We start from the raw sequence: 23998 nt of genomic DNA on the forward strand, positions 1-23998 counted from the left end.
TGTAATACACTCATTTTATGCTTTTGAATGTGACTTTGTAGGCTGAAAATCTTTCATCCTACAGTAAGAATTTCCTCATTTTTTGGGGGATGTTAAAACATAAGTCTAGTGTGTTTTCATTGCAGACTCCTATTGCACAAAGAAGGGGGAGCTGACAGTATTATTTGTTGATGCTGAGACACTTTTCAATGTTTATTTTTTTGCTACACAATGGAATGTAGTTTCATAACAATTAATTATTCATTATTACCATAAAGCATGTGTTTATCCAGAAAATTTAAAAAATGCACCCGATGAGCACAAGAAAAAGCTTTCTAAACTAACTACATCACATTTAATGCACATATGGGACCGGGTGGAATCCTAGATGGGCATCTTTAATGCGTTCCCTCATAATACTTTGAAAACTTGCTCTCATAATATAAAACGGAAAATCAGTTTGCAAAGCCACATCTTAGAGTCCTCTCGAGGGAGGGACAGGGATGAGTCAACCTGGCCTCCAGTGTTGCAAGTTTGAATCTCAGGCATGTTTTAACCTTCTAGTTAAATTTCACTGCTTGTGATTCTGGTGTTATTCGGTGACCACCCAGGAAATGAAATAAAGGAAGCAGTTTTTCTGTGTTTTCCAGTTGCAAGGACTCGGTGAGGCGGTGGAGGGGGCAGAGGGAGGAGGGTGGGTGGGGGTCCCGGGTGCTGCCTCTCCCAGGAGGTGGCACTACAGGGCTGCGGAGTTCTCTGGAGGGGTCTGCTTCATCCATCCCCTCTTTCTCGGGTGGAAAGGCCAGATGTGGCGCTGATAGATCTGTATCTATCCCGGAATAAAACCCATCAGGATTGAAGAGCCCCTGGGAGGTCATTTATTCCATGCAGTAATGATCCTCGGAGTGAAAAGCCATTTCTGATACTGCGTCTGAACTACCCTTCCTTCAATTTCAGATAATGCCTTTGGGCTTTGTCCTTATTGCACATTTTGAACAGATTTCTACCTGCTGCTTGTAAAAAAGAACCCCCTCAGGTATTTGTCAACCATAATTAGGTCTTCTTGCAACCTCCTTTCCTAACCCGCACATATTCTGTTCTTGAAGTCTTTTCTTGTAAGAGGCTTTTTTTTCATAGTCCTTGTATCTTTTGTATGTGTTAAATTAAGAACTAATTAGTATTCCTTTTATTTCTCGGATGCCTATTGATAGTGAGAGGCCCAAGTCACAAGCATAGTCCCTAATGCATTTTTCTGACCTGAAGTGAGGGTCAAACCCACAAGTATTCCCCTTAACTTTGCAGATATAAATTCAGAGATGACTTTGTACACTTCACAGCTGATTTCAGCTGAAGGGCTGAAATCTGTCTCATGCTGTGCTACCAGACAAAACCATTGGAGATATGGACTAGAATTTATCGGGTATTTGCTTTAATTTTCTGCTCTATTTTCAGAGTGGCAGTTTTATTTCCTGTAATTTTTGGGGGCAATGCTTTTACGTGTTGGAGGAATTGTGCTCTTTCCATGGTCACAAAGAGATCAGATTATCAAACTGAATCTTCATTTTAAGTATTTGTTTTTGTGCTCTCGATTTACTGTAAATGTTTGTCTGAATAGGCCTTAGTTACGGGTCGTGGGGAGTAGGGCTAAGTGGTTTGAAACAGTTTCTCTTCAGGATTTATGGGGAAAATGTCTGAATTATCATTTTAAAATGCAGCGCTAGAATTCCAGCCCCCATTGATTTAACAATAAATGCTTGTGATTATAAAGGGTGATCTTCTACCTCAGAGTTCTTGGGAACATTCCGTAAATCTTAAGCATTTAATTCAATATAATATGAAATAGCAGTGTAATGTAAAAATATTTAATGTTTAATAACAGTACTGAAGCAATCTGCATAATACAGTGAGCAGCATTTTCTTGTGAAAATTGCCAGTAGAATCTTCAGAAAAGTATTTAAGTGCTTTCAACCATTTCCTATCCTTAAAAGGAGTATTTAAGTATCTTGCTAAAGGCATGGGATTTAAAGTATATATTTCTGAAAGTTTTTCTTTGAAATGATCTTCAGTGATAGAGACCGGTTTGGGTTAGGACATCATCAGAGTTCCCACTGACTGAAGTTTGTGAGTTTCTGCTGTCACAAACACTTGTGAAGACTTGGCTGGTATGCTTTCTGCAGTAAAGACACCTTTATAAACCCACTATCAGTTGCATCTTTGCTCTGCAGTCAAACAAATTTTGGGGCTTACATATGTGTAATTCACGGCAGGAGATGTGACACACCCTTGCCACATGGAATCAATTTATCCTACTGAGATATTTACTTTGAATTATTTGTCCTCTTTGTTTCATTTCCTCAAAGCACTTTAGTTTATAGAGAACATGTCCTATAATGACAGTATTGCCATATATGCTTAGGCTTAATTTCTTTACATTTTGTGTAAAATGGGTTTACATCTATGCTTAAAATAGGATTAATCTGAATGGCAATCACTCTTAAGTTTACTTTTTGCATGTGTGTGTGCGCACGTGCAAATTGTCATTGTGGCCATTTGACTTGTTGGGAACTGTCTTGTTTAACCCTTTCTGGGAATGTATTCAAGGAACAGCCTCACTGAACTTTGGGAACAGCAAACACAAGTCCTCTTCGAGGCAAATGTGTTCTCTAAATTTATTGTCTACCAACCAACATAACAGATGTGGCTATGTGCAGTAAAAGTCTCTCCTAAATTATTGAAAACAACAAATCAGATCAACAGTGAAGAAAGCTTTTACCAATGGCAGATATATGCTTTAGAAAACATAATGTTATTAAATGGTTTCATAGCCTGTCTTTTTTTCCTAAGACTGCAGACAAACCCAATATATTTTTTTTGAGTCTATCATTTGTCTGAAACACACATTTATTGAGGTAGTGGGGGGGAGATGAATTTAAGACAAAGTATATTAATTAAAATCTTTATTACTGGGTTTCAGCTTCATTAATTTTATGAAAAGATGACAATGTTAAGCATTCAGACTTTGGTTACTACAGACTGTTTTTCCTTTTGACATAGTTTATTATCTACCATAAAATTGTTATGGGTTTTTTTCTTGTAGTTTTACCAACGGAAACTTAAAAAATACATGAATATTGACCATTTTTAGCTACTTTTTCCTTTGCTGGAGTAAAAGCTACTTGAGGAATTTTGTCCTCATCCTTCCCCTTTTTTCTTATGGGCAAGGAAGTCACAACCAGTCTTCTGTGCAGAGAGCACAGTATTGGGCTTATAGTACTTCTGCCAGAGAGCAGGTGTAATTGTAGGTGGCAGAGTGGTCCTTCTGGGAGCTCTGAAATACAGTGATGATGTCATATGATCACAAGGGCACCTGCTATTATTGCAAGGCTGTCGTGCAATAAGTCAGGGTGTAGTCCATAGTGTATAAAATCTTCATCTGAAAGAGCCCTTGAGATAGTTTTGTCAGTTTCTATGGATGGGACATAATGATTAGGGTGATATAAACTTTATTAAGAACTTGAGAGAGTTTCAAGGTAGCTCTCTTTCATATCTAAGAGTCACAGGTATCTCTGTATTTTATATAGAGATCTCTAGAACAAAAGGCCTTGCTGAATTTCTCCCTGAAACCTAAATATAACATTAGTGGCTTGTATGGATTGGATTGTTGAATATGATAGTTCATGGGGTGATGAGGGGAAGAAAAAGGAGAAAAGATTGATATAAATATCTTTATATAAGTGTCATGACAGAAGACGTGATGGAATCACATTTTGTCTTTATTTTGTCATACTGGCAGTTGTCCAGATGTCAAGGTGAATTATTATGACCTAGAACTGAGAGATTATTAGCCCAGTTCATCTCAAGAGAAGCTTGGATTGAGGGGAACCACCCACTAATAATGTCTTTGAAGCTGGACTGCTCTGTATGTCACCTTCTCGGGCATCTTTCTTAGAAGGGATAGTGCTGTGAGACACTGCTCCTACTGATATGCATTTCACTGCAAATAAATGCATTTCTAAGGAATGGGGATTAAGTAAAATCATAATGTAAGATGGAAGGAACATGCAGAGGCCAGGTAGTTCAGCACCCTGCTCAAAACAGGTCTAATTAGAGGAAGTTGCTCAGGGCCAAGTCCAGTCAAACCTTGAATGCCTCTCAGTGCAGAGACATGAACTTCCACAAACTCACTGGGCAGCCTATTGCAGTATTTAACTAACCTCAAACAAACTCAACACATTTTTCTGGTATCTACTCTGTATCTTTTAATCTGTATATTTTAAGATGGAGAGCTAGTTTACATATGTCAGCCAATAGTTAAACTGCAACCGTGTTTCCATGCTTAATTGGACATAGTGACCATTGTTGAAACTTTGAGATGGAGAATTTGAGGGACCTTTGCCTTGATGTATTATACCAGTTTCAGAATAGTTTGCTTGGATTTTAGGAAATTTTATCATAGTTTATAGGTGAAGTGAGGCAACCCTGAGAGTCTCAATTGCTCTGATAGACACACTGGGTTTTTAAGTGGGTTGTATTCCTGCACTGTGCTAAATAGCTTTCATGCAGAATTGTGGCTAGAGACAGAGAGGCACATATAATGATGAGGTGGTAGAAATTTATGAGTGGTTTGCATTAATGTTCTGATACATGTTAACATATCAGGCCAATAGATGAATCCTGCTGTAATATATAAACATTTAGGTAAATCTGACCACTTACTGTCGGTATAAACATACCCACACATGAAATCATCATGGAAGTGATGACTACAGGGCTTGAGTCCAAACAAGTTTGGGGTCTTAACTTTGATTTAGATTCTTTTCTCCCTACTGACTAAAGAAAATTGATATCATTATTAGTGGATGTTCTATGGGATGTATACAGGAATGCTAAGATTATGTATTGTAGTGAGTTTCTGCAATTTTCCTTTTTTTTCCTGTGTGTGTATTTGTTTTTTTTAGTCTCAGATATTAAACTCTAAGTCTCAGTGGTTGTCTCAGCAGGCAAAACATACAGAATCCATGAAAAAGACCAGCAAGTTGAATCTCCTTGAACATCTAGGAGGAGTTGTTGGAGTACCAGTTAAAGCCTTATCTATGGTGGTGGGAAAGGTTATTTAACTTAGCATCTGTAGGGAAATAAAGGAAGTCTACAAGATTCGTCAGCCACCTGATCTGACCACTAAAAAGCTTAGCACAGATAAGAGGAAGGGAAAATTTGCTTCTTTGATAAAAGGCAGAGGATTTAAATAAAGTAATTCTTAAGGGTGCCTGGAGATTTAATAATTTTCAAACCAGACCCAGAAATGAGACCAAAAATCTGGCTAATCCCATGGGAACTCTCTTTGCATCTTGTATATAAATCTTAAGAGTTAATTGTTTTAAGGGGAAAGTTGTCTGAAATCAATCTAAACTTAAAGGATGCTTTATCATATGTTTAAAATATGCTTCTCTAAATGGCATTGTTATTTATCTCAAGTTTTTCAGGTTTCCAGCCTGGGATGTGGATGGTTGCCTTTGGGTATTTTGGAAAAAACAATTAAATTTGACTGAACATGACATTACAATTACAAAGTAAATATGCTCTAATTGAGTAATTAACTCAACATTTCTTCCTAAAGGCATTGTAGGAATGAATTCATGTTCCTGATCAGATTTCAGATTCTTAATTCCAAAGGAGAAGAAAAGACTTCTATTCTTCACTGTGGCAGGCTAGATGTCAGACTTCTTGAAATTCCTCAGTTTTTGAAGTTTCATATGCATTTTTGATACTTCAGATGTTCTTCTAGCATTTTTTTGTCAGATGAAATAATCTTTTAAACATATAAAAAGAGTACCTGTATCTCTTTGTTTTCAAGTCAGTCCAACTCTGCTAGGTACCAGCTGTATTCTGCTTCATGCGTTATTGACAAAAATAATAACTCTGAAATTGAAATGTGTATGATATAGCTCTTAGTAGCAGAGTTCATGCTTTTTAGATACTGAAATGCTGCCATAGAATCCAGGTGAATTCAGGAATTAAAATTGGTGTTTGTTGAAGATAGTGGAAAAATGAATTATTGCACTTAAATACTTTGCGTAGTGTATTTATCTTGAAATTTTTGTTTAAGTCTGATACAGATTGTCAAATATCAGGAAGCCAAAAGTTAAGACTGGTATGCAGTGCCAAACTTTGCAGTGTTTTCTGTCTTGTAGCTTTCATAAAGCTGCCAAAAGACTGTTTTCCATGTAGACCCTATATGTAAATATTAGAAATTCAGATTTAGTTAAGTATCAAGAGGTCTGATTTCCTCGTGATGAATTTAACATTGAAAGCAAAGTTATCAAATTAAGTCAGATAAGCCCAAGTGCCACTAAGAAAACAGAGGAAATCTATAGTACTCATTACATTCTCGACCTTTAAACAGACTTCTGTGTAGACAGGAAAGCTTCACCTGTGTGCAGAAATTCCCATATGATTCCTAAATTGCGTTTTATTGCTGATTTGTAAATTGTATAGATGCACAGAGAGTTTTCAGGCTTAATTTAAATTATAATATATGGCTTTAGAGAGAAGTACAATGCATTTATAGAGTGAAAATGGAAAGTGATCAGGCTTAATTGTGGTTGGAATGGAACTTTTGCAAGACTGTATTCAGGAGCAACTGCTAGGTGTAGATTACATGAAATTTTTATATGAAATTTTTACATCACTTTCCCCTGAATGAAAATTTTAAGTGAAAAACTTGAGCTTTGCAGACATTCATTAGATTTGGTGCAGATAGTATCAAAGTTCAATTCTTAAATCAGTGAATGACTTTAGTGATATAACTCTAATGTCTGTCCGATTCTCACTGGCTTTGACTCAAATGAACAAATTCTGCGAGTGTGGAATGTATGTTAGCAGGTGTTTGGGATGGTGGTAGTCCTGTACAGAACAGTACACTCTCTGCTGAGCTCTGAAAAAACATTTCTCTGTAGTTTTCTTTTCAGAGAGTTGGTTGTTATTTATTAAAGGTAATAGAGTTTATTGCTTAAATCAGAAGTAGGGGAAACACAAATTCTTGGTAAGTTCACGAGTGACTGTGTTCAAGCTTAATTCTTGTTTTTTTTATGATGTTATATTGTGACCTAAAGAGTTATAGTTAAAATTAAACTTTGGATTTGAAAGCAAATGAAGTAGCACAGCGGTAACTAGAGTGAAGAGTATCTCTTGTCAGTTTAGACATTATAGCAGAAGTTGGAAATAAAAGCAGAGAGGGAAAGATTAAGATGAACTTGGCTTGAAGACTTTTATCTGCTTCAAGGCAAAGGGTGTCAAGAAAGATCATAAGAGATGAAATCTTGTGTCCTAATTCACATCCAGTGATAAAAGCTGTTATGCATGCCAGGAAGTCAGTCAAAAAATAACTAGAGGTATTTGCTGCTGGCAGCTCCTAAAAAAAAATACTCAAGTATTTTAAAATAAAATTTAAAACGTCAGATATCAAGCTTCAGAAAATTTGAGCATGGAGCTCTGCAGATGCTTGCCATAATCTCCACAGTATATTAGCACATGGTTGAAATTTGAAGTGCTTTAAAATGGATCACATCTTTAAATACAAATAATTCAGCAAAACATTGCAAAAAATTTTACTGCTGATCATGCAACTGCTGTTACTTCCTATGAAACATTATGCTTAGACATGTTCTTAAGTGCTTTTAATTTGCACAGTGAGTTACACAATTTAGAGTATTTCTGTCAATAGATATGTACTTGACTAGAACACACATCCTGCTCTCTTAACACAAAGCTTATATTGAAGTAAGATCTGGTTTGAATTCTGTGGTACATATGGGTCAGCAGTTTTCTGTCTGTTTTTCTAGTGCTTGGCATTGTTGTTGAGAACTTTTCTGTTATCTTGCTTTGCCTTGAGTTTGCTCTTACTTCACCAGAACAACTTTTTTACTTTTATTTGGGGGTATGCTTTTTTGACATTGTGTCTGTTGTGCTTTAAGGATGTTTCTCATGGAGAACATTGGTGCATAGAATACAGAGCTGGGTTTGACTGAATGTTGCTCAGGTTGTTGGCATCCATGCTGTAGGGCCAGAGAATACATTATTTATGAGAAGTATGGATGGGGAAACCCTATTTGGAGTCTATTCTACAGATATCAGAGGGCAGGAAATTTTTTCTTATAGCATATATAAGTGGTGTTTTGATGCTTCAAAAGGAATGTCATGTAAGCTCATCCAGATGGCTTAATATATTGATGAATTTTATTACTTGTCTCCCTATGTCAGTGTTGAAATGATACTTTAAAATACTATTTAAAGATAGAATTACTGTAGAAGATGGAAAGCCCCATTTGTCATCTTAGAATTTAAAACTCTAGTTCATGTAGCTAGTTGTTTTAATAACAGCAACAGAAAGTATCTAAACCTGATTCTGCAGCTACAAAACACCAAACAGAGAGATTTGATGGATTGTGAGGTGCTATTGGGGAGATTAATGCAAAGACTAGAGTGGAGACATTTAGAGGATCAGAGTATATTTGAATTTATTTCTGTGTTAAGATATAGACTTCCAGGAAGACATTCATACCTCTGAAAAGGCTGTATTTATTTCCTCTTGAAAGGTAGGGAAAGAAATGTTTTCTGTGAAGTTATCTAGCTATGTTCCCACGTATTTACGTGGTCATGATCTCTGTAGTATGATCATCTCCCACTGTTAAACGCTCTATTGCTCTTCCCAACATGCCAGGTCAATAGACTTGGAAAATTAGTTTTCTTTTTCTCCAATAACTATGTTGTGAGTGTGTGCTTATGTGAAGATATTACTCTGGAAGGTGCAGGAAAAGGAATTAATATGGCATTTACTTTTAATAACATGAGTGTTACAAAATAGTGCATAGTTACCGATGTCATCAAGCCTGTAAAAGACACCGACATGGCAAAAGTGGGATGGTTGATAAATCTGTCTGGGTGTAAGCCAGGGAGACCAAGCCCCGCCTTGGATGTCCTGACTGCACAAGCAGGTGTGAATCTTGTGGTGTGGTCAGAATAGCAGGTTGGTTTGTTGTACTGGTCCAGCTGTGATGATCAAGAGCAGGGCTCCCAATGGGCAACGCTGTGACAAAGGTTATCGCATGATTTGCAATACACCTTTGCAGTTCTGCTGACTCTCCTTTCCCTTGCCTTTGTGCTTCCCTTCTCTGTCTAGTCTTCTCCAGAATAAACAATTCACACCTGCTTGCTTTTTTCCCCACTGGCCCCAGCTTTTCAACACCCATACCCCAATTTAGTGGTTTTGATACCGGTACTTGGTAGTCCTAGCCTTACTTGGCATTACTGACACTGTTACCTGGGTGCTGTTAGCAACACGACTCCAATACTTCCCTTCTACTAAGCATGTTCTCTGACTCAACTACCTCTTAAACACGTGTGAAATCAGACCATTCCTCACAACGCTACCTGTAACTCTTGTCAGCTTCTCACTCTGTCATGTCTGGTAATTTCTCATGTCATAGCTGGTAATTTTCCATGGATTTTCCAGCTGTGTTCAGTTACTCAGCCCAGGATTGAGTAATCTGCCTGCAGCCCTAATACCAAATATTCTGAGTAGTCTTAACTTTAGCAAGTGAGTGCTGTATATTAATAAGTAAAGAGGATTTTCTTCTTTGTACTTATAACCTTTCCCTGGTGATCAGCAGTTTTACGGTTAGGAAATGTCATTGTCGTGGAAGGAGATTAATATCTTAGGCAACTGGAAACAAATGATCAAGCGGGTTTAGTCAGAGATCCACAAGAGTCAGTACAGAGGTCTTGAACCAGTTAGTCTATCATCAGGGTATGTGGGATTTCACTCTTGGATGCAAGCTGTACAAAGTGTGCTTCTCCTGAATGTAGATGTTAACCTGATCAAATGCAAATCTGATAGGAAAGGGGACTGCTGTCTGCTCTCTCTCTGGGGATTGCATGTGGTAGGAAGTGATGTGCACACGGTGTGCTTGCTGCTAATGGGTAAGAGGAATTGTGCCTCTCTCTTCCTCCCATCTCTAAACATACTTATCAGTAAGCACCATCAGGGCTTGAATAGCAATTTAGATATACAGGCATTTCTGATTTTTATCTGCCATCTTTGCAGTGTGTGCATCATGGGGCGTTTTTATTTTGTTTTCAAATAGCTGGGAAAAAATGATCTATGCCCTGGAACCATTAGAATGTCTCAGAGATATCTGCAGTTGGACTGTTGCCTACACAGTTCTGTATATGTATAGGCAAAAGCATAATTTGCTTAGTGGACTAGAATGAATAAGTGACTGTGATCGGAAGGATCTAGCTGTGTTAAGAAAGATTCAGAAAGAAATAGCGTAGTATGAAATAAGAGAGGAAATAGTCTATCTTTTCAGACTGTCGTTCTTCCTATAGCAAAACTAATTATTTGGCATAGATTTCTTTTACCTCACTGTAGGTGTTTGAATTGTGTAGTTGGAGCTAATTATCAAGAGTTCATGTGTAGTCAGTGGAGAGGAAGGCAGCCATGGTCACAAAACATCACAGATATCTAAAACAGGTGGAGTAGACTACTTTTTTTGAGGTACTTAACTGAGTATTGACTATATAGATAAAACTTTGATGACTAAGTTAGACTAAATGCCAAATTTTAGATTGCTAGCACTACTGAAATAAATTCCATCTTCTACATATGTGTTGTTTTCTAATTTGGCTGTCAACAACACAGTGTGAAGAACAGAGTTATATGCTTTAGTAAGTCACCTGTCTTTCAGGTGACCTATGTAAATGCAAATAGATTAAATGTAAACTTCCTGCCCGGCTGCGTGCCATTAAATAAAAGAAATTGTCAAAGAAAAGCAAGATAAGAAAAACAATACCTCAGCAAAAAGTCCGTTTTGGAAAGTCAGGGAAGCTGCTTTCTGAGGAATATTCCACTCTCCATCTGGGGTGGGAACAGTCCATTTTTCCCAAGATTATGTTTAGGAATGGAGAATATCGTGAATGCAAACTAGGTAGCTTCATGAAGGAGACAGGGCTTTCCAAGCAGTGTCAGTGAGGGATGGTAAGCGTGTCAGAAGACACAGCATCAGAGAAAATCTGCTGTAATCAGTTCAATCTGCTTCTTCTAGCTAGTGGTTGTGGTTAGCCAGGCTGGCTGGAATGTACAAAATTTACAAGGAAAGATTAATGGTTAGGTAATAGCAATGTATGCAGAGTTTTCCTCAGTAACTCTTTGGTTTGTGTGTTTTATGCTTTCGGGTGAACAAATACAGCATGCCTAATTTGGAAAGCGCCATTTTTTAATCATTGCAAACTCACACAGTAACAGGGCCCCGAAGAGAAGATAAACTGAGACGCAAAATTAATTTGGGTCTTATTAACTTGGCAACTTTATCCAACTTGGGGCATGCTGGCAAACAAGCTTCTGCCTGCTAGAGCTTAAAGTACCAGGCAAACTGTTCTGGGTCTGCAGTTTCAATAAGAAGGAGAACCTTTGTCCCTCCAGGATGCAGCCAGAGGAGTAATAGAAAGGTATTTCATACTGGCAACATCAGGAGAAAGGTTTAACCCATCTTGGCAGGGCATGGCAGGTTTTTATCACCGTAAATGAAGGGCGATGCTCGCATTTTCTTTATATCTTCCTAATGGTATGCTATCCCAAAGAATATGTATCTTTTTGAAATGTCTTCCTCTCACTGCCACAAGCAGGGATATGAAGGCTTTATGTATCATGCTATTATCTCTTTTCCCAGAATTTATAGCCTTGATTCTGTCATGCCGCCCTTTGCATAAGCGATATAGTGACCAAACACCTGCTGTGCCTTGGAAGAAATTGAAGCTGCTGCAGTACACTATAACTATTAGACCTTCCTGAAGAGCATCGACAGGAAATGCTGCTTACAGAAAGTCAACTGCAATGGGGTAGACCAGTTCAAACAATATTTACCCTTCTTGGAATAAGCTCCTTCTTGTGAAGTGCTTATAAAATAATTTAACTTTGTGAATTCAAATTTGAAAATTGAATTTTGAAAATGGGAAGTAAGGGCAGTTTTCAATAAATAAGAACAATTTAAAAAGTGTAGTTTTTCCTATCAGCAGCTTCCACTTTAAACTTTCTATAGAAATGATAGACATATGCTACGCCTCTATGGGAAATTTTCTATAATTTCACAGAGGGTTGTCTATGATGTTTTCTGTCATCATTTCACCATTTGATTTTGAATGCTCTTTTGCTGCCTGTGCCTGGTAATGATGACTCAAAGCTTGAGACAAGAGGATGTTTCAGGAAATGTATAGATTTAAGTGGGAGTAATTTACTTAAAATAACATAACTCTTTTTGTAACACTACTTTTCTGATTAAGCCATTGTGCTGCAAATAACTTGAAATAAGGACAACAATGGCGATCCCCAGTTATTGTGTGAAAATGTTGCATTTATCCCACTATAGGCCTCAAGACGTTGAAAAAGATACCATTTTACAGAGAAATTTCCTATTGATGTATTTTAATTATCATCATAACAGCTTTGTGTTTCCTACTGTCCTTGGGCTGTCTGTGGATAAAAGATTTTTAAGGACATCTTCCAAGATGAAGAGTCTCACCCAGCAGCTCCTGAATCCTTCTGTTTGAGCAGCAATGGGAACATTAGGAAAGTATCCAGGCCTGATCTGAGAGGCAAAGTGGAAGTGACCTCTGACATTTCACAGTAAAGTTTTATACTAGTTAGGTCTGCTTGTTGTCAGCAATGTACACCTTATTAGACATCTGAGTATCCTTAGGTACAGCTACCAAGTATCTAATCTCATAAGAGTTTTTCCAGTTAGTTGAAAGGCCCATGCGATGTCAAAAATCTTTCCCATGCTCATGCTCATAAATTCTGATAAATTTTTTTTCAGCTGTCTGTTATATACAACTAAATGATTTGGATGTCTTTAGTCTCTCCTTTGTAAGATTTTATCCCACTATACATGTTCTTCTACCTCTTTTTCTCAGTTCTTTAAACTATTTTATTATTCTTTTTGAGGTGTGGATTCTAGAACTGGGGTCTGCAATGTTATGTTCCATAGTAATGGAACACTGATCAAGATATGGTACAGCCAAGTTACCTGGGCTTTTTGGGGTCAACCTGCCAGTTGAAACTCTTGGAGGTCCATGTTGTCTGTGTGTTTGTTCACTCTGAACATTTGTTAGGACAAAGCAGCTCAGTCGTGAAAGAGGAGTTAACTTGCACTCATGCTCTACTTCCAAACAGTGAGGGCACAATACCGATGGCAAACTACAGAGGTAGAGATACTTACTCCTTGTAAATAAGCTGCATGTTTGGGGTTATTGTATTTTGGGTTTGGTTTTATCTTTTTTTTCCTCCTAATGAGCAGTAGAATTGTAGACTCTCTTGACCAGTGTTCAGATACTGTCAAGGGAAATGGTTTGTGGGAAATTTCTTTCCTCTTTTGTGCTGTTGATGCTATGGGGTGCAGAACATCCCAAGAAAGGAACACAAAAGCCTCAGTTTCACTGCTTAGATGTTATCTGAAAACTATCAGGAATGATGGACTTGGACCAATGATCAATGAATCTGCTTTTGTATAAGCAGGATTTTTTTTTTATTTTTAGAAAGAATCTGTAAAGTCTGTCTCAAAGATCTGTTTGCCTCTTCTGCAGAACAGGTCACAGAGAAGCTGGTTAACAATGTTTGTATAGGCAGCTAGAGACATAAGAACTATTTCAAGGTTATGTATTACAGTGTTCTACATAAAATGTAAGCCAGATGCTGGTTTTTCTCATACAGGTGCTTGCAAATATTGGCTCTTGATAATTTTTCCCACCTTTTGTTATTTATTTTTTTCTCTTTTTGCTATAGTTGCAGATTTAGTGCCATATTTAGTTTGGAAAAGCTCTTAACTAGCAGGGCAAGTCAAGAGTGCTTGGGTTTGCATCTGGATATTACGTATGCTTAGTGTTCAGACTTAGAACATCCTCCAAGGGGATACCTGCATGTGAGAGATAGAACATACTACTTTATTTACCAAACAACTCAGTAAAATTCATCTATGCAAAATGACTATAAAAATATGACTCTGAATATGTTAATGCTACAATGCCTGTAGGTCACAAACATCTAGTTTGAGTATAAGTATGTCCCCCCCCCTTTCTTTTTTCAAATTGCCTTTTAATATCATCCTGAAATTGAAACAAGACACTGTTTTTCTTTGTTGCGTAGCATGGTTTATATTCATGTGGTTAGTAACTTTCTGTGGGTTTGCTTTTAATAGAGGTTCACGAGGGCTTCCTTTTTCTTCCTTTGCAGAACACATTTCACGTGGAGCATACTGTTTAGATTCTGTGGATGAAAGGAAATAGAAGGATGGGACTGAGGCAGCATAATTTTTCTTTCCTCAGTTAAAATTTTGCCATATTTTGCCTGACATCAAAGGTGCCAAGCTACAAAGACCCCTCCTGTTTGAATACATTTTCCCCCTAAAATTATTAAGATATAACATTAATTAGATGACTAAAATTTGGAGAACTCCCAAACTTATCTATTTTCACCTGCTTAATTCGTAGGATTTAGTAGAATTTTGTGTGGTCTGTTTCAAAACTTTCCTCTTTGGTTGCTTTTTTTCTGTTGTTTTGTTTGTCTTTCACCAACCATTAGGGGAAGAAAAAAATGCAACGCATTTTAAAAATAGAAAAATGTGGTTTTTTAGAACACTAAGATTAATAGCTGAAATCAAAGTCAGTTTTGACACTTGAAACATCTTTTAATAACTTTTCCTTTGAAACTGCCTGCATTTCAAGAAGGGAGTGCATCTTTAATTTATTAGGATATTGCATGCATAATCTAAAATTAGGTAAATGCAGTTTAAAATAAATTCTAAGTTTTGCCTTTCTGATAAGCAACAGTTAGGTTTTGGGTAACTTTGGTTTTGCGTGGGTGCTAACAATATAATTTACAGGTGTCTGGTTTTCACGAAGTGTAATGTAGTAGGTACTTCTTAAAATTAGGTATGTACTATTCTTTTAAGTTGTATGCCCAATAACTGAGAGAACCTTTGATTTGGATGCCTGCTGTGCACAGTCCTTGCAACCCTATGCACAGACTAAGAGACAGTAGTAGCGTGCAAAGTTTGCTGCTGGGTAGCCAAAGGAGTTGATGAAATTTAACCATGTAAATGAGAGGGCAAAAAAGGAGGAGGGGTGTGGACAAGATGGCTTTCAGAGATCGCTTTTAACCTAACCTATTGTATGATAATGTGGATTAATGGCTTTCTAATATGAGTATCACCACTGGGAGGGAGAGCTGGCAGGGAATACTTACAGCTATAGGGAGTTTAGATATACACTCTCCTTCTATTCATTTGCAAAGCCCTTTCTAACAAACTTTGCTTGCTGTCTGGAATTGTGCAGCTGAAAACTGACTCCATAAGCAGCAAGAGGAAGCAAAAAATTCAGCCTGTAAGAATTTGTATTGTTTATTTTTTGTCAGGGCTGATCTACATTTAGATCTGGATGCTAAAGGTTTTTTTTTTTGTTTTGTATTTTTGGTTGGTGTGTGTGTCTGTCTTGAAATTCATATTGTCTGTAACTCCGATACAAACCTAGATAGAGAACTCTTTGTGCTCTTTAGTCATCATCTACCTGATGTAACTGGGAACAGACTGCTATTTCTGGACTGAGAATACTATGAGTTGTGGAAGTATTGTGATTGGTTTCTCTAGGATGAAGAATCATTGAAATTGCAGGCTTTGAATTATTTAGATATCATACATTTGTACATATTTTCCACATTTTGACACATGTTTTGAGCCAAAAGCAGCTACAGAGTTGCTCTGTACCTTGTGCACACATACGTGTATGCATGTAATATCCACAGATAAGAGGGAGTAATTTCATTTAATTTAATCCACTTAAATTTGATGTACAATTAAACTTATGTTTTAGATTACTTCTGTACAATCTGAAGAGAGATTGGCACTTCCAGCAGCTGATTTAACTTGTATTTCAGACATCAGTCTTAAGAACGGAGGAAACAGTCCTCTGTGCTTACTACAGAAGGGGCTTGGACAAGACCTCTTTTATTTAAATGGTTTAGGTGGGATGTGGCAAATCACAATAACAGGTTTGTTTATTGATTTCTATCTCACTCTGCATTCTCAGACAAAGAATCTGGAGACCATCTAATAAAACAAAGGTTATTTTAAACCTCTGAGAGGTTCATTTCTGTAAAGAAGTTATATTTAGATTAGTCAGTAAGTGAAGAGTAATCATTCACCAACAAGAAAATGATGAGCAGTTAAGTTGACAAGTTTGTCAGAAGAATCCAATCTACTGAGTTACAGTTAATCTCCAGAGGAATTTTACTGAAGGCAAAGAAATTTCACCAAAGATGTGATTGATTCCTGTATCTTTAATGACAGTAACATTAGTTTAGGTGAATGGTGCAAAAATATACCTTCAAGCAAGAAAGTTCTTTCTTAGTGCCTCTGTTTGAGGATCTGTGCCTGGAATTTGTCCAAGAAGCATGATGTTCTTCCAAGAAACTCACCATGATGTGTATGCATGTTACTGCAAAGTTTCTGTACTAATGGCTACCCTAAAATACTTTCGTTTTAGATGCATTAATGCACTATATCATGAGATGTGCCTCTATAACTGCCTCAAGTGAGGAACATTTCTTTTTAATTTATATGCCATTTGGTGTTAGAAATGCCTTTGAGCTTTGTGTTCAGTGGGAGATTGAATTATCACAGCAGAACTACAGTTTTACGTAAAAGCTCTTGCTAGCCATTCCTTCAAATACATGGCTAATTGGGTTCTCTCAGGCTTATCTGAGATGAATACAAATACTGTTATTAGTTAAAAGGATCTTTATGTCACTAGTTCTTTGTTGCTATTTTTGAGTTTCATGAATGTTTCAGTGAGCTGTGTTTGAAGGAAAACGTTCCCTGGCTTGATTGCTGAGACCTTTAATGTAGGTACCACCAGAAACATGCCTCAAGAAACCAAAAAGGATTCTTTGTGGGGGTTTTGTGTTTTCTTATAGCTTGAAAGCCACAAGAAAATGCAGGTGCTTCAAAGGAAATTGACCTTTTCCCACCCCCCACCCTTTCCAGCCTAATAAATTTTTCTCCTAATAGAATTTGTAGTCCAGCTGAACTGTATTATTATAGACTTCTCTGGCTCTCTTGATATCTACATCAGTTATCAAACTTTAATATTATATAGACGCTTACCTTAGGGCTTAACATTTTAGTAGGCTCCATGCTTTCCCCCCGCCCTTTCTCCACTGTAAAAAGAGACCTTACCTGCCACTGTAGTTGTCTTGAGTAGGTGGTTATAGAAGAGAAAATCAGGAGCTAGATGGACTTCTGTGACTGAGGATTCGTGGCTTTCAAGATTCTTCTGAGAAAGATTTGACAAGATGTCTTTGGAAAAGGAGGCAGAACAAACTGTTGTTTTACTTTGTTTTGTTCCAGAATGGAAAGATAAAAACTAGAGAAGAAGGAATGCTTGAGTGATAAAATCTTACATGATAACTTGTTATCACCTGCTAATTAGAAGGAGAAAGAAGGGGGATTCTAACACTTCTGTTATTGTAGACCAAGCTGTAAAAAACCCAATAAGAAAATAATTTGCTTTTTCTATAAGTACAGCGTTGTATTTTATTAAAAAGTGATCCAATGCAATCCACCCCTCCCCCCAAAAAACATTCCACCCTAAACACCTGAATTTTGTTCCTTTAAAAATGTAGCATTTTCAAACAGAAAGTAAGAGAAATGTTAGAAATTTGTATCTCAGTGCCTAGATTATATGCATGTTTAAGTTAGTGCATATAGAGGAAAGATGGGGATTCCAACACACTCTGAAACAAGGCATTTTTGCATGAAGAGAAACATGTATGTGGTGATTTTGAGGGCAGAGTTGTCCTATGATTTATCCCAGTGTTGACAGAGAGTTATTATTGCTTGTATTCTTGTGCCTCATTTCACAAGCCAGCAATCTGTTGCACTGGATGTTCTAGCAACATAGAATAAAAGTTCATCTCTTTCTCAGAAAGTTCAAATCATAAATAGTGTTGACAACTTTATGATAACTTACTATGTAGTGACCATAGTTAATTTTCAATCATAAATATTTAACTTGGAGGCATTTAATAGTTGAAGTGAGAGGAGCTTGTGCAGTTGCTCTCTTTTATGAAATGTACTTGTTTTTTTCACATTGCTAATAGCTCATTGCATCTTCTTATATTAATGGCTTGTAGCAAAAAAACCTTCTGTTTGGAGAGGGGAGATAAAAGAAACCAAAAATCTAGTAGCAAATGAAGCACGGTTCTTGAATAAGATTTTTGTTTAGATTTTAAAAAATGTTTAGTCTCAACTATGGCAAATGAACTGTCTTAAACCATGTATCTTTTATGTGTGTGTTCTGAAGCTCCAAAACAATTTACAGGAAAAATTCTTTAACTTTCTTATCTGGGCTAGGAACTACGCACTGAATTTGAATCTGACATGATGTTTAAGAGTATATGTGTATATTATAAATTTTATTATAGATAAAGCCATAGTTCATGTTGCAATCCAACGTTCTTTATAACTCCTATCTCTACATACAAATTATTTCCAGAAAAATCTTTTTGGAATAAAACTAGTGTCCCTTCACCTGTCAGAATGAATGTATTGTCAATTTTTCTTTTTTTTAAAGGCAAATAAGGAAAAATATCCGAATGATGCTTTTTAAAAAAGGGAGTTTTATGTGTGTGCAGCCCTGCATTTGCTACAGGAAATATCCAGGAATATCCAGAATTTCCAGATTTCCAGAAAAGTTGGTATTTTTAATACAAATACGTGGGCTTATTTCATGTCGAGAATTTAAACTTTGCGTATGGCTAATTGTTATTGCCCTGAGATACTGTAAGGCTTTTAGAAAAATGTGATTGCTGAGTGACATTTTGAAATGAAGGAAACAATTCCAGGTTAATCAGACTGAGGGCTATCGCTTTCTTCCCTCACGCAGTGATGAACGTGCATATTGAAGTCTTACAATGTGCTGATGTAGCTGTGATGATCTACAGGTTGGAGTGAAGCGGGGTTTACTCAGATGAGTCTCTTTTGATAGACTAACTGGTGGAAGAAATAAATAAGCTTTCTGTGCAAAGGCCTTCCTTCAGGTCAAATGTACTTTAGACTAACAAAATAAACTGCTTCTCTCTATAGATTTTGCCTCATGCATGTGATTCTGGAGAAATGAATGTCTAAAAGACCTAGAGTGTGGGAGGTATTGCTACTGATCCAGGAAATCGATAGGTGTGCTTCATCGTCACCATGATTAGAAAGTGTTTTCCAGTAAGAAAAATTCAGGATATACCTTAGGAAAAGCCATTGATCCTGCTCATTTGCTATGAGTATGCTGACAGATATTCCCTTTCTGTTCTTTGAAATAATATGCACACACATATATATCTATAAATACATATTAAAGCATTTATATAATATTTGTGTGTGTATAAACATGAAGACGTGTATATATACACTTGAAGACTGTCATACCCTCCTCCCCTTGCATACTCAGGAGCAGCAGGCCATGTTCTGGAATTCCCGGTTCTATCAGTTTGCCTCATAACTCATGTTTTCTGGGCCTTTGGTTAGTGTCCTTGTTCTCTTCTGGGCAGCCTGAACTGAGCCGCGTCTTTCCTGAAGAGTGGAACATAGACTTCCTGCTGTATTTCGGCTGCAGCCCTGCCAGTGCTGAACTGAAGTATTGCTTGTAGTGTTGGATAGATTTTATTCTTGTTTATATTCTACCTTGCAATGATTACATTCTGTGAGAAGAAGACAGTATGACAATATCAGTTCCTGTTCTTTTGGGGATTAAATGTAACCCCCAAGGCTTTTCTGAAAATAATTTGGGCAGATGATTAATTTTGCTTAAATACTTCGCATTTGTCCCTGCTGAACTCCATTCTGTTTTTAAGACGTTTTCTCCAATTCATGAAATTAATTTTGAATTCAAATCTTGTTCTTCGGAGTACTTGCTTTATCTCCCAGCTCGACAGTTACTTGCTCTTTTATTAACTGTATTCACCATTTCTTCATCCACATCATCAAGGAAAACCTTTAACAGAATTGGATCCAGGACAGGCACTTGCATACATCCATGTGACACATCCTCCAGTTTAGGCTGTGTACCAAGGATAACTGCTGTCAGGTATCTGCTGGTTTTGTTTTCATGTTCTAGCAGTGTTTTCCTAGTGTCCTTGTGAAATTGTCATACAAGACCTCATGAAACTATTAATAACGTCAGGAGACGTGGAACCTACTCCTTCCATCTTGCCTGTGAATTCTGTTACCCAGTTCTATAAGGATTTAGTTTTCTTTGACACAACGTATTCACGACAGACACGTCTACTGCTGTTTCAGTCGTTGTCCTCCAAGTACTTGCTGACATGTGTTTATCTTACTTATTCCAGACTTTTCTTGGGCGGCTGAAGTTCATCTGGAGTTAAATTTCCCCTTTTCCTACCTTTTTTCACTGGGGACTCCACCCTTTCTCAGTCCTCTGAGATCTCTCCTGTGTTTCATGAGTTCAAACCAATGGCTAACAGCTTTGAGGTTACATCAGAAAAGTCTTTAAATATTCTAGGATATTCTAGGGTGTGGTACCAAAGTAGTTGAAGCATGGACATTATTTAAGTTTTTCTCACTTGTCATTTCTCTTTCACTGTTGTAAATGATACCTCTTTTGGTTTGGGGAATAATTGTGCTAGTCACCTGCTCTGGATGTTTTTTTCTTCAGTAAAAATTAGTGCAAAAAGGTCATGTAACACTTAAGCCGTCTTACAGGCGTTTATCAAATACTCTTCTTTTTCCGTTGGTTAATAGATCAATGTTTTCCACATTCTTCCTCATATTAACAGATGATCTCATACACTGACATTTGTGTGTATGTATGTGTGTTATTGTTTGTGTTTCCTGTTAGGCATCTCTCTTCCACAACTTTTTTCTTGTGTGCTTGAAATTGTCTTACACATGATCCTAGTAGTGTAACTAGTTTCCTACTTTCTGTTTGCTTTCTTTCGGTGTTTGATTGAGATATAATGGTTTAACCAGTTTTGTCTTTCACTGTATTCATCTCTCTTCTGATTTGGAGAAAAATGCAGTTGTGCAACACAGTTTCAAGGTTTCCATTTTTAGGATTCTGATGTTTCTAAAGTGATGGAAGAAAAGAATGGTGGCATTCCACATTGGCATAGCTCTGTTTTCATTTAAAGAACTAATCTACGCATGAATTCCTCTAAAATAAATATGTGGATAACTAGATGGAGTCAAGAAACATAAAAGCTGCAATTCCATTGTGTCATTAACTTGGCTACTTCTCATATAAAATGATCACTGCTTTTTTTTTTTTTTTAAATGATGGTTTTGAGTTACTCAGTAGACTGCACAGTAGATAGATATTCTCAGAATGCAAATAACACTTATAATGGTATTAATGGTCATCATTGCAAATTTTAATAATGATTTTCATAGAATCATAGAATGGTTTGAATTGGAAGGGACCTTAAAGATCATCTAATTCCAACCCCGGATGTGGGCAGGGACACACTAGATCAGGCTGCTCAAAGCCCCATCCAACCTGCCCTTGAACACCTCCAGGGATGGGGCAGCCACAGCTTCCCCAGGCAACCTGTGCCAGTGCCTCACCACCCTCATTGTGAAGAAATACCTCCTTATTTCCAGTCTAAATCTGCCCCTTTCTGATTTATAGCCATTGCCCCTAGTCCTATCTCTACAAGTCTTCGTAAAAAGTCCTTCTCCAGCTTTCTTGTAGCCCCCTGCAGGTACTGTAAGGTCACTATAGGGTCTCCTTGGAGCTTTCTCTTCTCCAGGCTGAACAAGCCCAACTCTCTCAGCCTGTTCTCATATGGGAGGTGCTTCAGGCCTCTGATTATCCTTATAGCCTGCTCTGGACCCGTTCCAACAGCTCCATATCCTTCTTAAGTTGAGGATTCCAGAACTGGACACAGTACTCCAGATGAGGTCTCATAAGAACTGAATAGAGGGGCAGAATCACCGCCCTTGACCTGCTGGCCATGCTTCTTTTGATGCAGCCCAGGATACAGGTGGCCTTCTGGGTGATGACCATTTCAGTGATTTAGTTGTAAGCTTACAATGTTAGGTATTTTGTGCAACGTGGTTCATTTCCTGTTGTGTAGCAACCTTATCTGTTATTTTCTGACTTAGCTCTGATTTTTTGAGACCTGTATTTCTGCTGCATCTTCATTTGAAGGAGTTCTGCAACTTTGTATTTTTTTGCAGAAATGAAAGTCTCTGTCAAAAATTTTGTAATCAAATAAATTCATTTATGTGGACTTTTTTGTTTAATTTCTATTCAAATGCTTAAACTCATGATCCATAGCACAGAACTGCTTGAGAGAGGAGAGTTTTGTGCACCAGCTGGACATAGTCAACAGTAAAAATTCTTGCTAAAGCGTGATAGGGATTAGCAGAATGATGATACTGGGTTCACAGTGCTTAGTGAGTTGTTGCATTTGAGTGGGGGCTGATTCTCTGTTTCCCACTTTCGGTCAACTTCCAGCCTAATAACAGTATAAACAAATATGATGGAAGTGGTTTAGGCATTGTGAAATTTTATTTGTAGTGGGGAAATTAATTGAAATATTTTAACTGCTACATTGCAAAATAAAAACAGGAAATCCGTCATAGTTTTGTGTTGTGGGAGAAATGAGTGCTATAGGTGAAATTTAGCATGGTGCCTTACAAGTTCAGTATGAATTGTGTTCTGCTTACTTCCTAGGAACTAATACTAGGCATTTAAATTATAGGGTAGAATTTAATTCCCCCTGAAACTTTGGCTATGTTCTCTATGAAAATATTTTACTCGGTTCTTGAATGTACTTTCTGTGAAGCTTCACTCTTTAATTTAAGCTATTTCTATAAACTGCCTGTAGATCAAGTCATTTGTCACTACCATTACTTATTTAGTACAGATAAAGTCTGCAGTCTTTGAGCTTCATAAAACAGACAGATCCTTATCAGTAATCAATATTTACAATATTTGTTAATATAACTCTGCCATTAGTGACTCATCTTTGAAAACTGAGACCAAGCACTTCTTTATGGGAAGTGGTGATAGTGGTAGAAGCAAAAGCAATGAAACCACCAGAAGTTGTACTCTTACCTTTGCTGGTGCATCAAACTCAGAATGCATAAACTTTAATCCTCATGTGAAACCTAATTAACAAGCAATAATAACAGAGAAGCTTGATGCATCTGTAAATTGCAGAAGAATATAGCAGCTGTTTATTTTCAGGACCACATGGTCTAGTCAGCATGAGAAGAGCACGGTAGCGATGGATCAGCAAGTTTTCTTTTACTGGAAAACATACATATCTTTCTTATCCTCTCTAATCGGTCAGTATTAAAGAAGAGATGGAGTTGGAGAATAATTAGAGTAAATTTACATTTATTTTTCTTTTCAGCATGCCTCAGGCTAGGGAGTTCATATAGATGATAAAAATTGCATTTGGAACTAGTCTGAAAATAAATATGTATCCCATGAGTAGTGCTGTATACAATTTGCTTAGTCTTAGAAAACTAACTAAGTTTGTCCAGCAGTTGATTGCCTTCTTCATCGAGGAAATCTGCTGAGCTTGTGTGATTCTGAAAGCTCTTTTTCTTCAGTTTCAAAATCTGAGCGATGCGAATTAACTGTTTTCCATTCCTTGTTTCTTTCAGCTTTCCCTTTCACATGGCGTAGTCCTATTAGTCACCAGCTTCCTTTGGCTGCTTTGCAACTAGGAGGTTTTTCAGTTAGCAGAGACAAGCTCTAGATTTTCCTGCTATGCAATGAAACTATAACAGCCTGGAATTCTCATGGCAATGCCTTACATAAAATAACATCCAGCTCTATCATGTTCTTCCTTGAGATTCAGCGCAATGAATTTAAAAATCTTGCATGCTTTCTAGGTAGAGGCTTATACTGTTGCACTCTGTGTGTCAATGTGATTTATTTATTTTACCTGCTT

The 23998-nt window shown here is 37.2% G+C and overlaps 1 protein-coding gene across 23 annotated transcripts in view; it reads left to right on the forward strand.

Moving 5' to 3' along the window:
- The window catches only part of CACNA1C (calcium voltage-gated channel subunit alpha1 C), a 480521-nt gene that overhangs the window by 47173 nt on the left and 409350 nt on the right, over positions 1-23998 (forward strand). The gene's annotated exons all lie outside the window — the stretch shown is intronic.

This window comes from Phaenicophaeus curvirostris, chromosome 1 (assembly GCF_032191515.1).
Source record: "Phaenicophaeus curvirostris isolate KB17595 chromosome 1, BPBGC_Pcur_1.0, whole genome shotgun sequence".
NCBI lineage: Eukaryota > Metazoa > Chordata > Aves > Cuculiformes > Cuculidae > Phaenicophaeus > Phaenicophaeus curvirostris.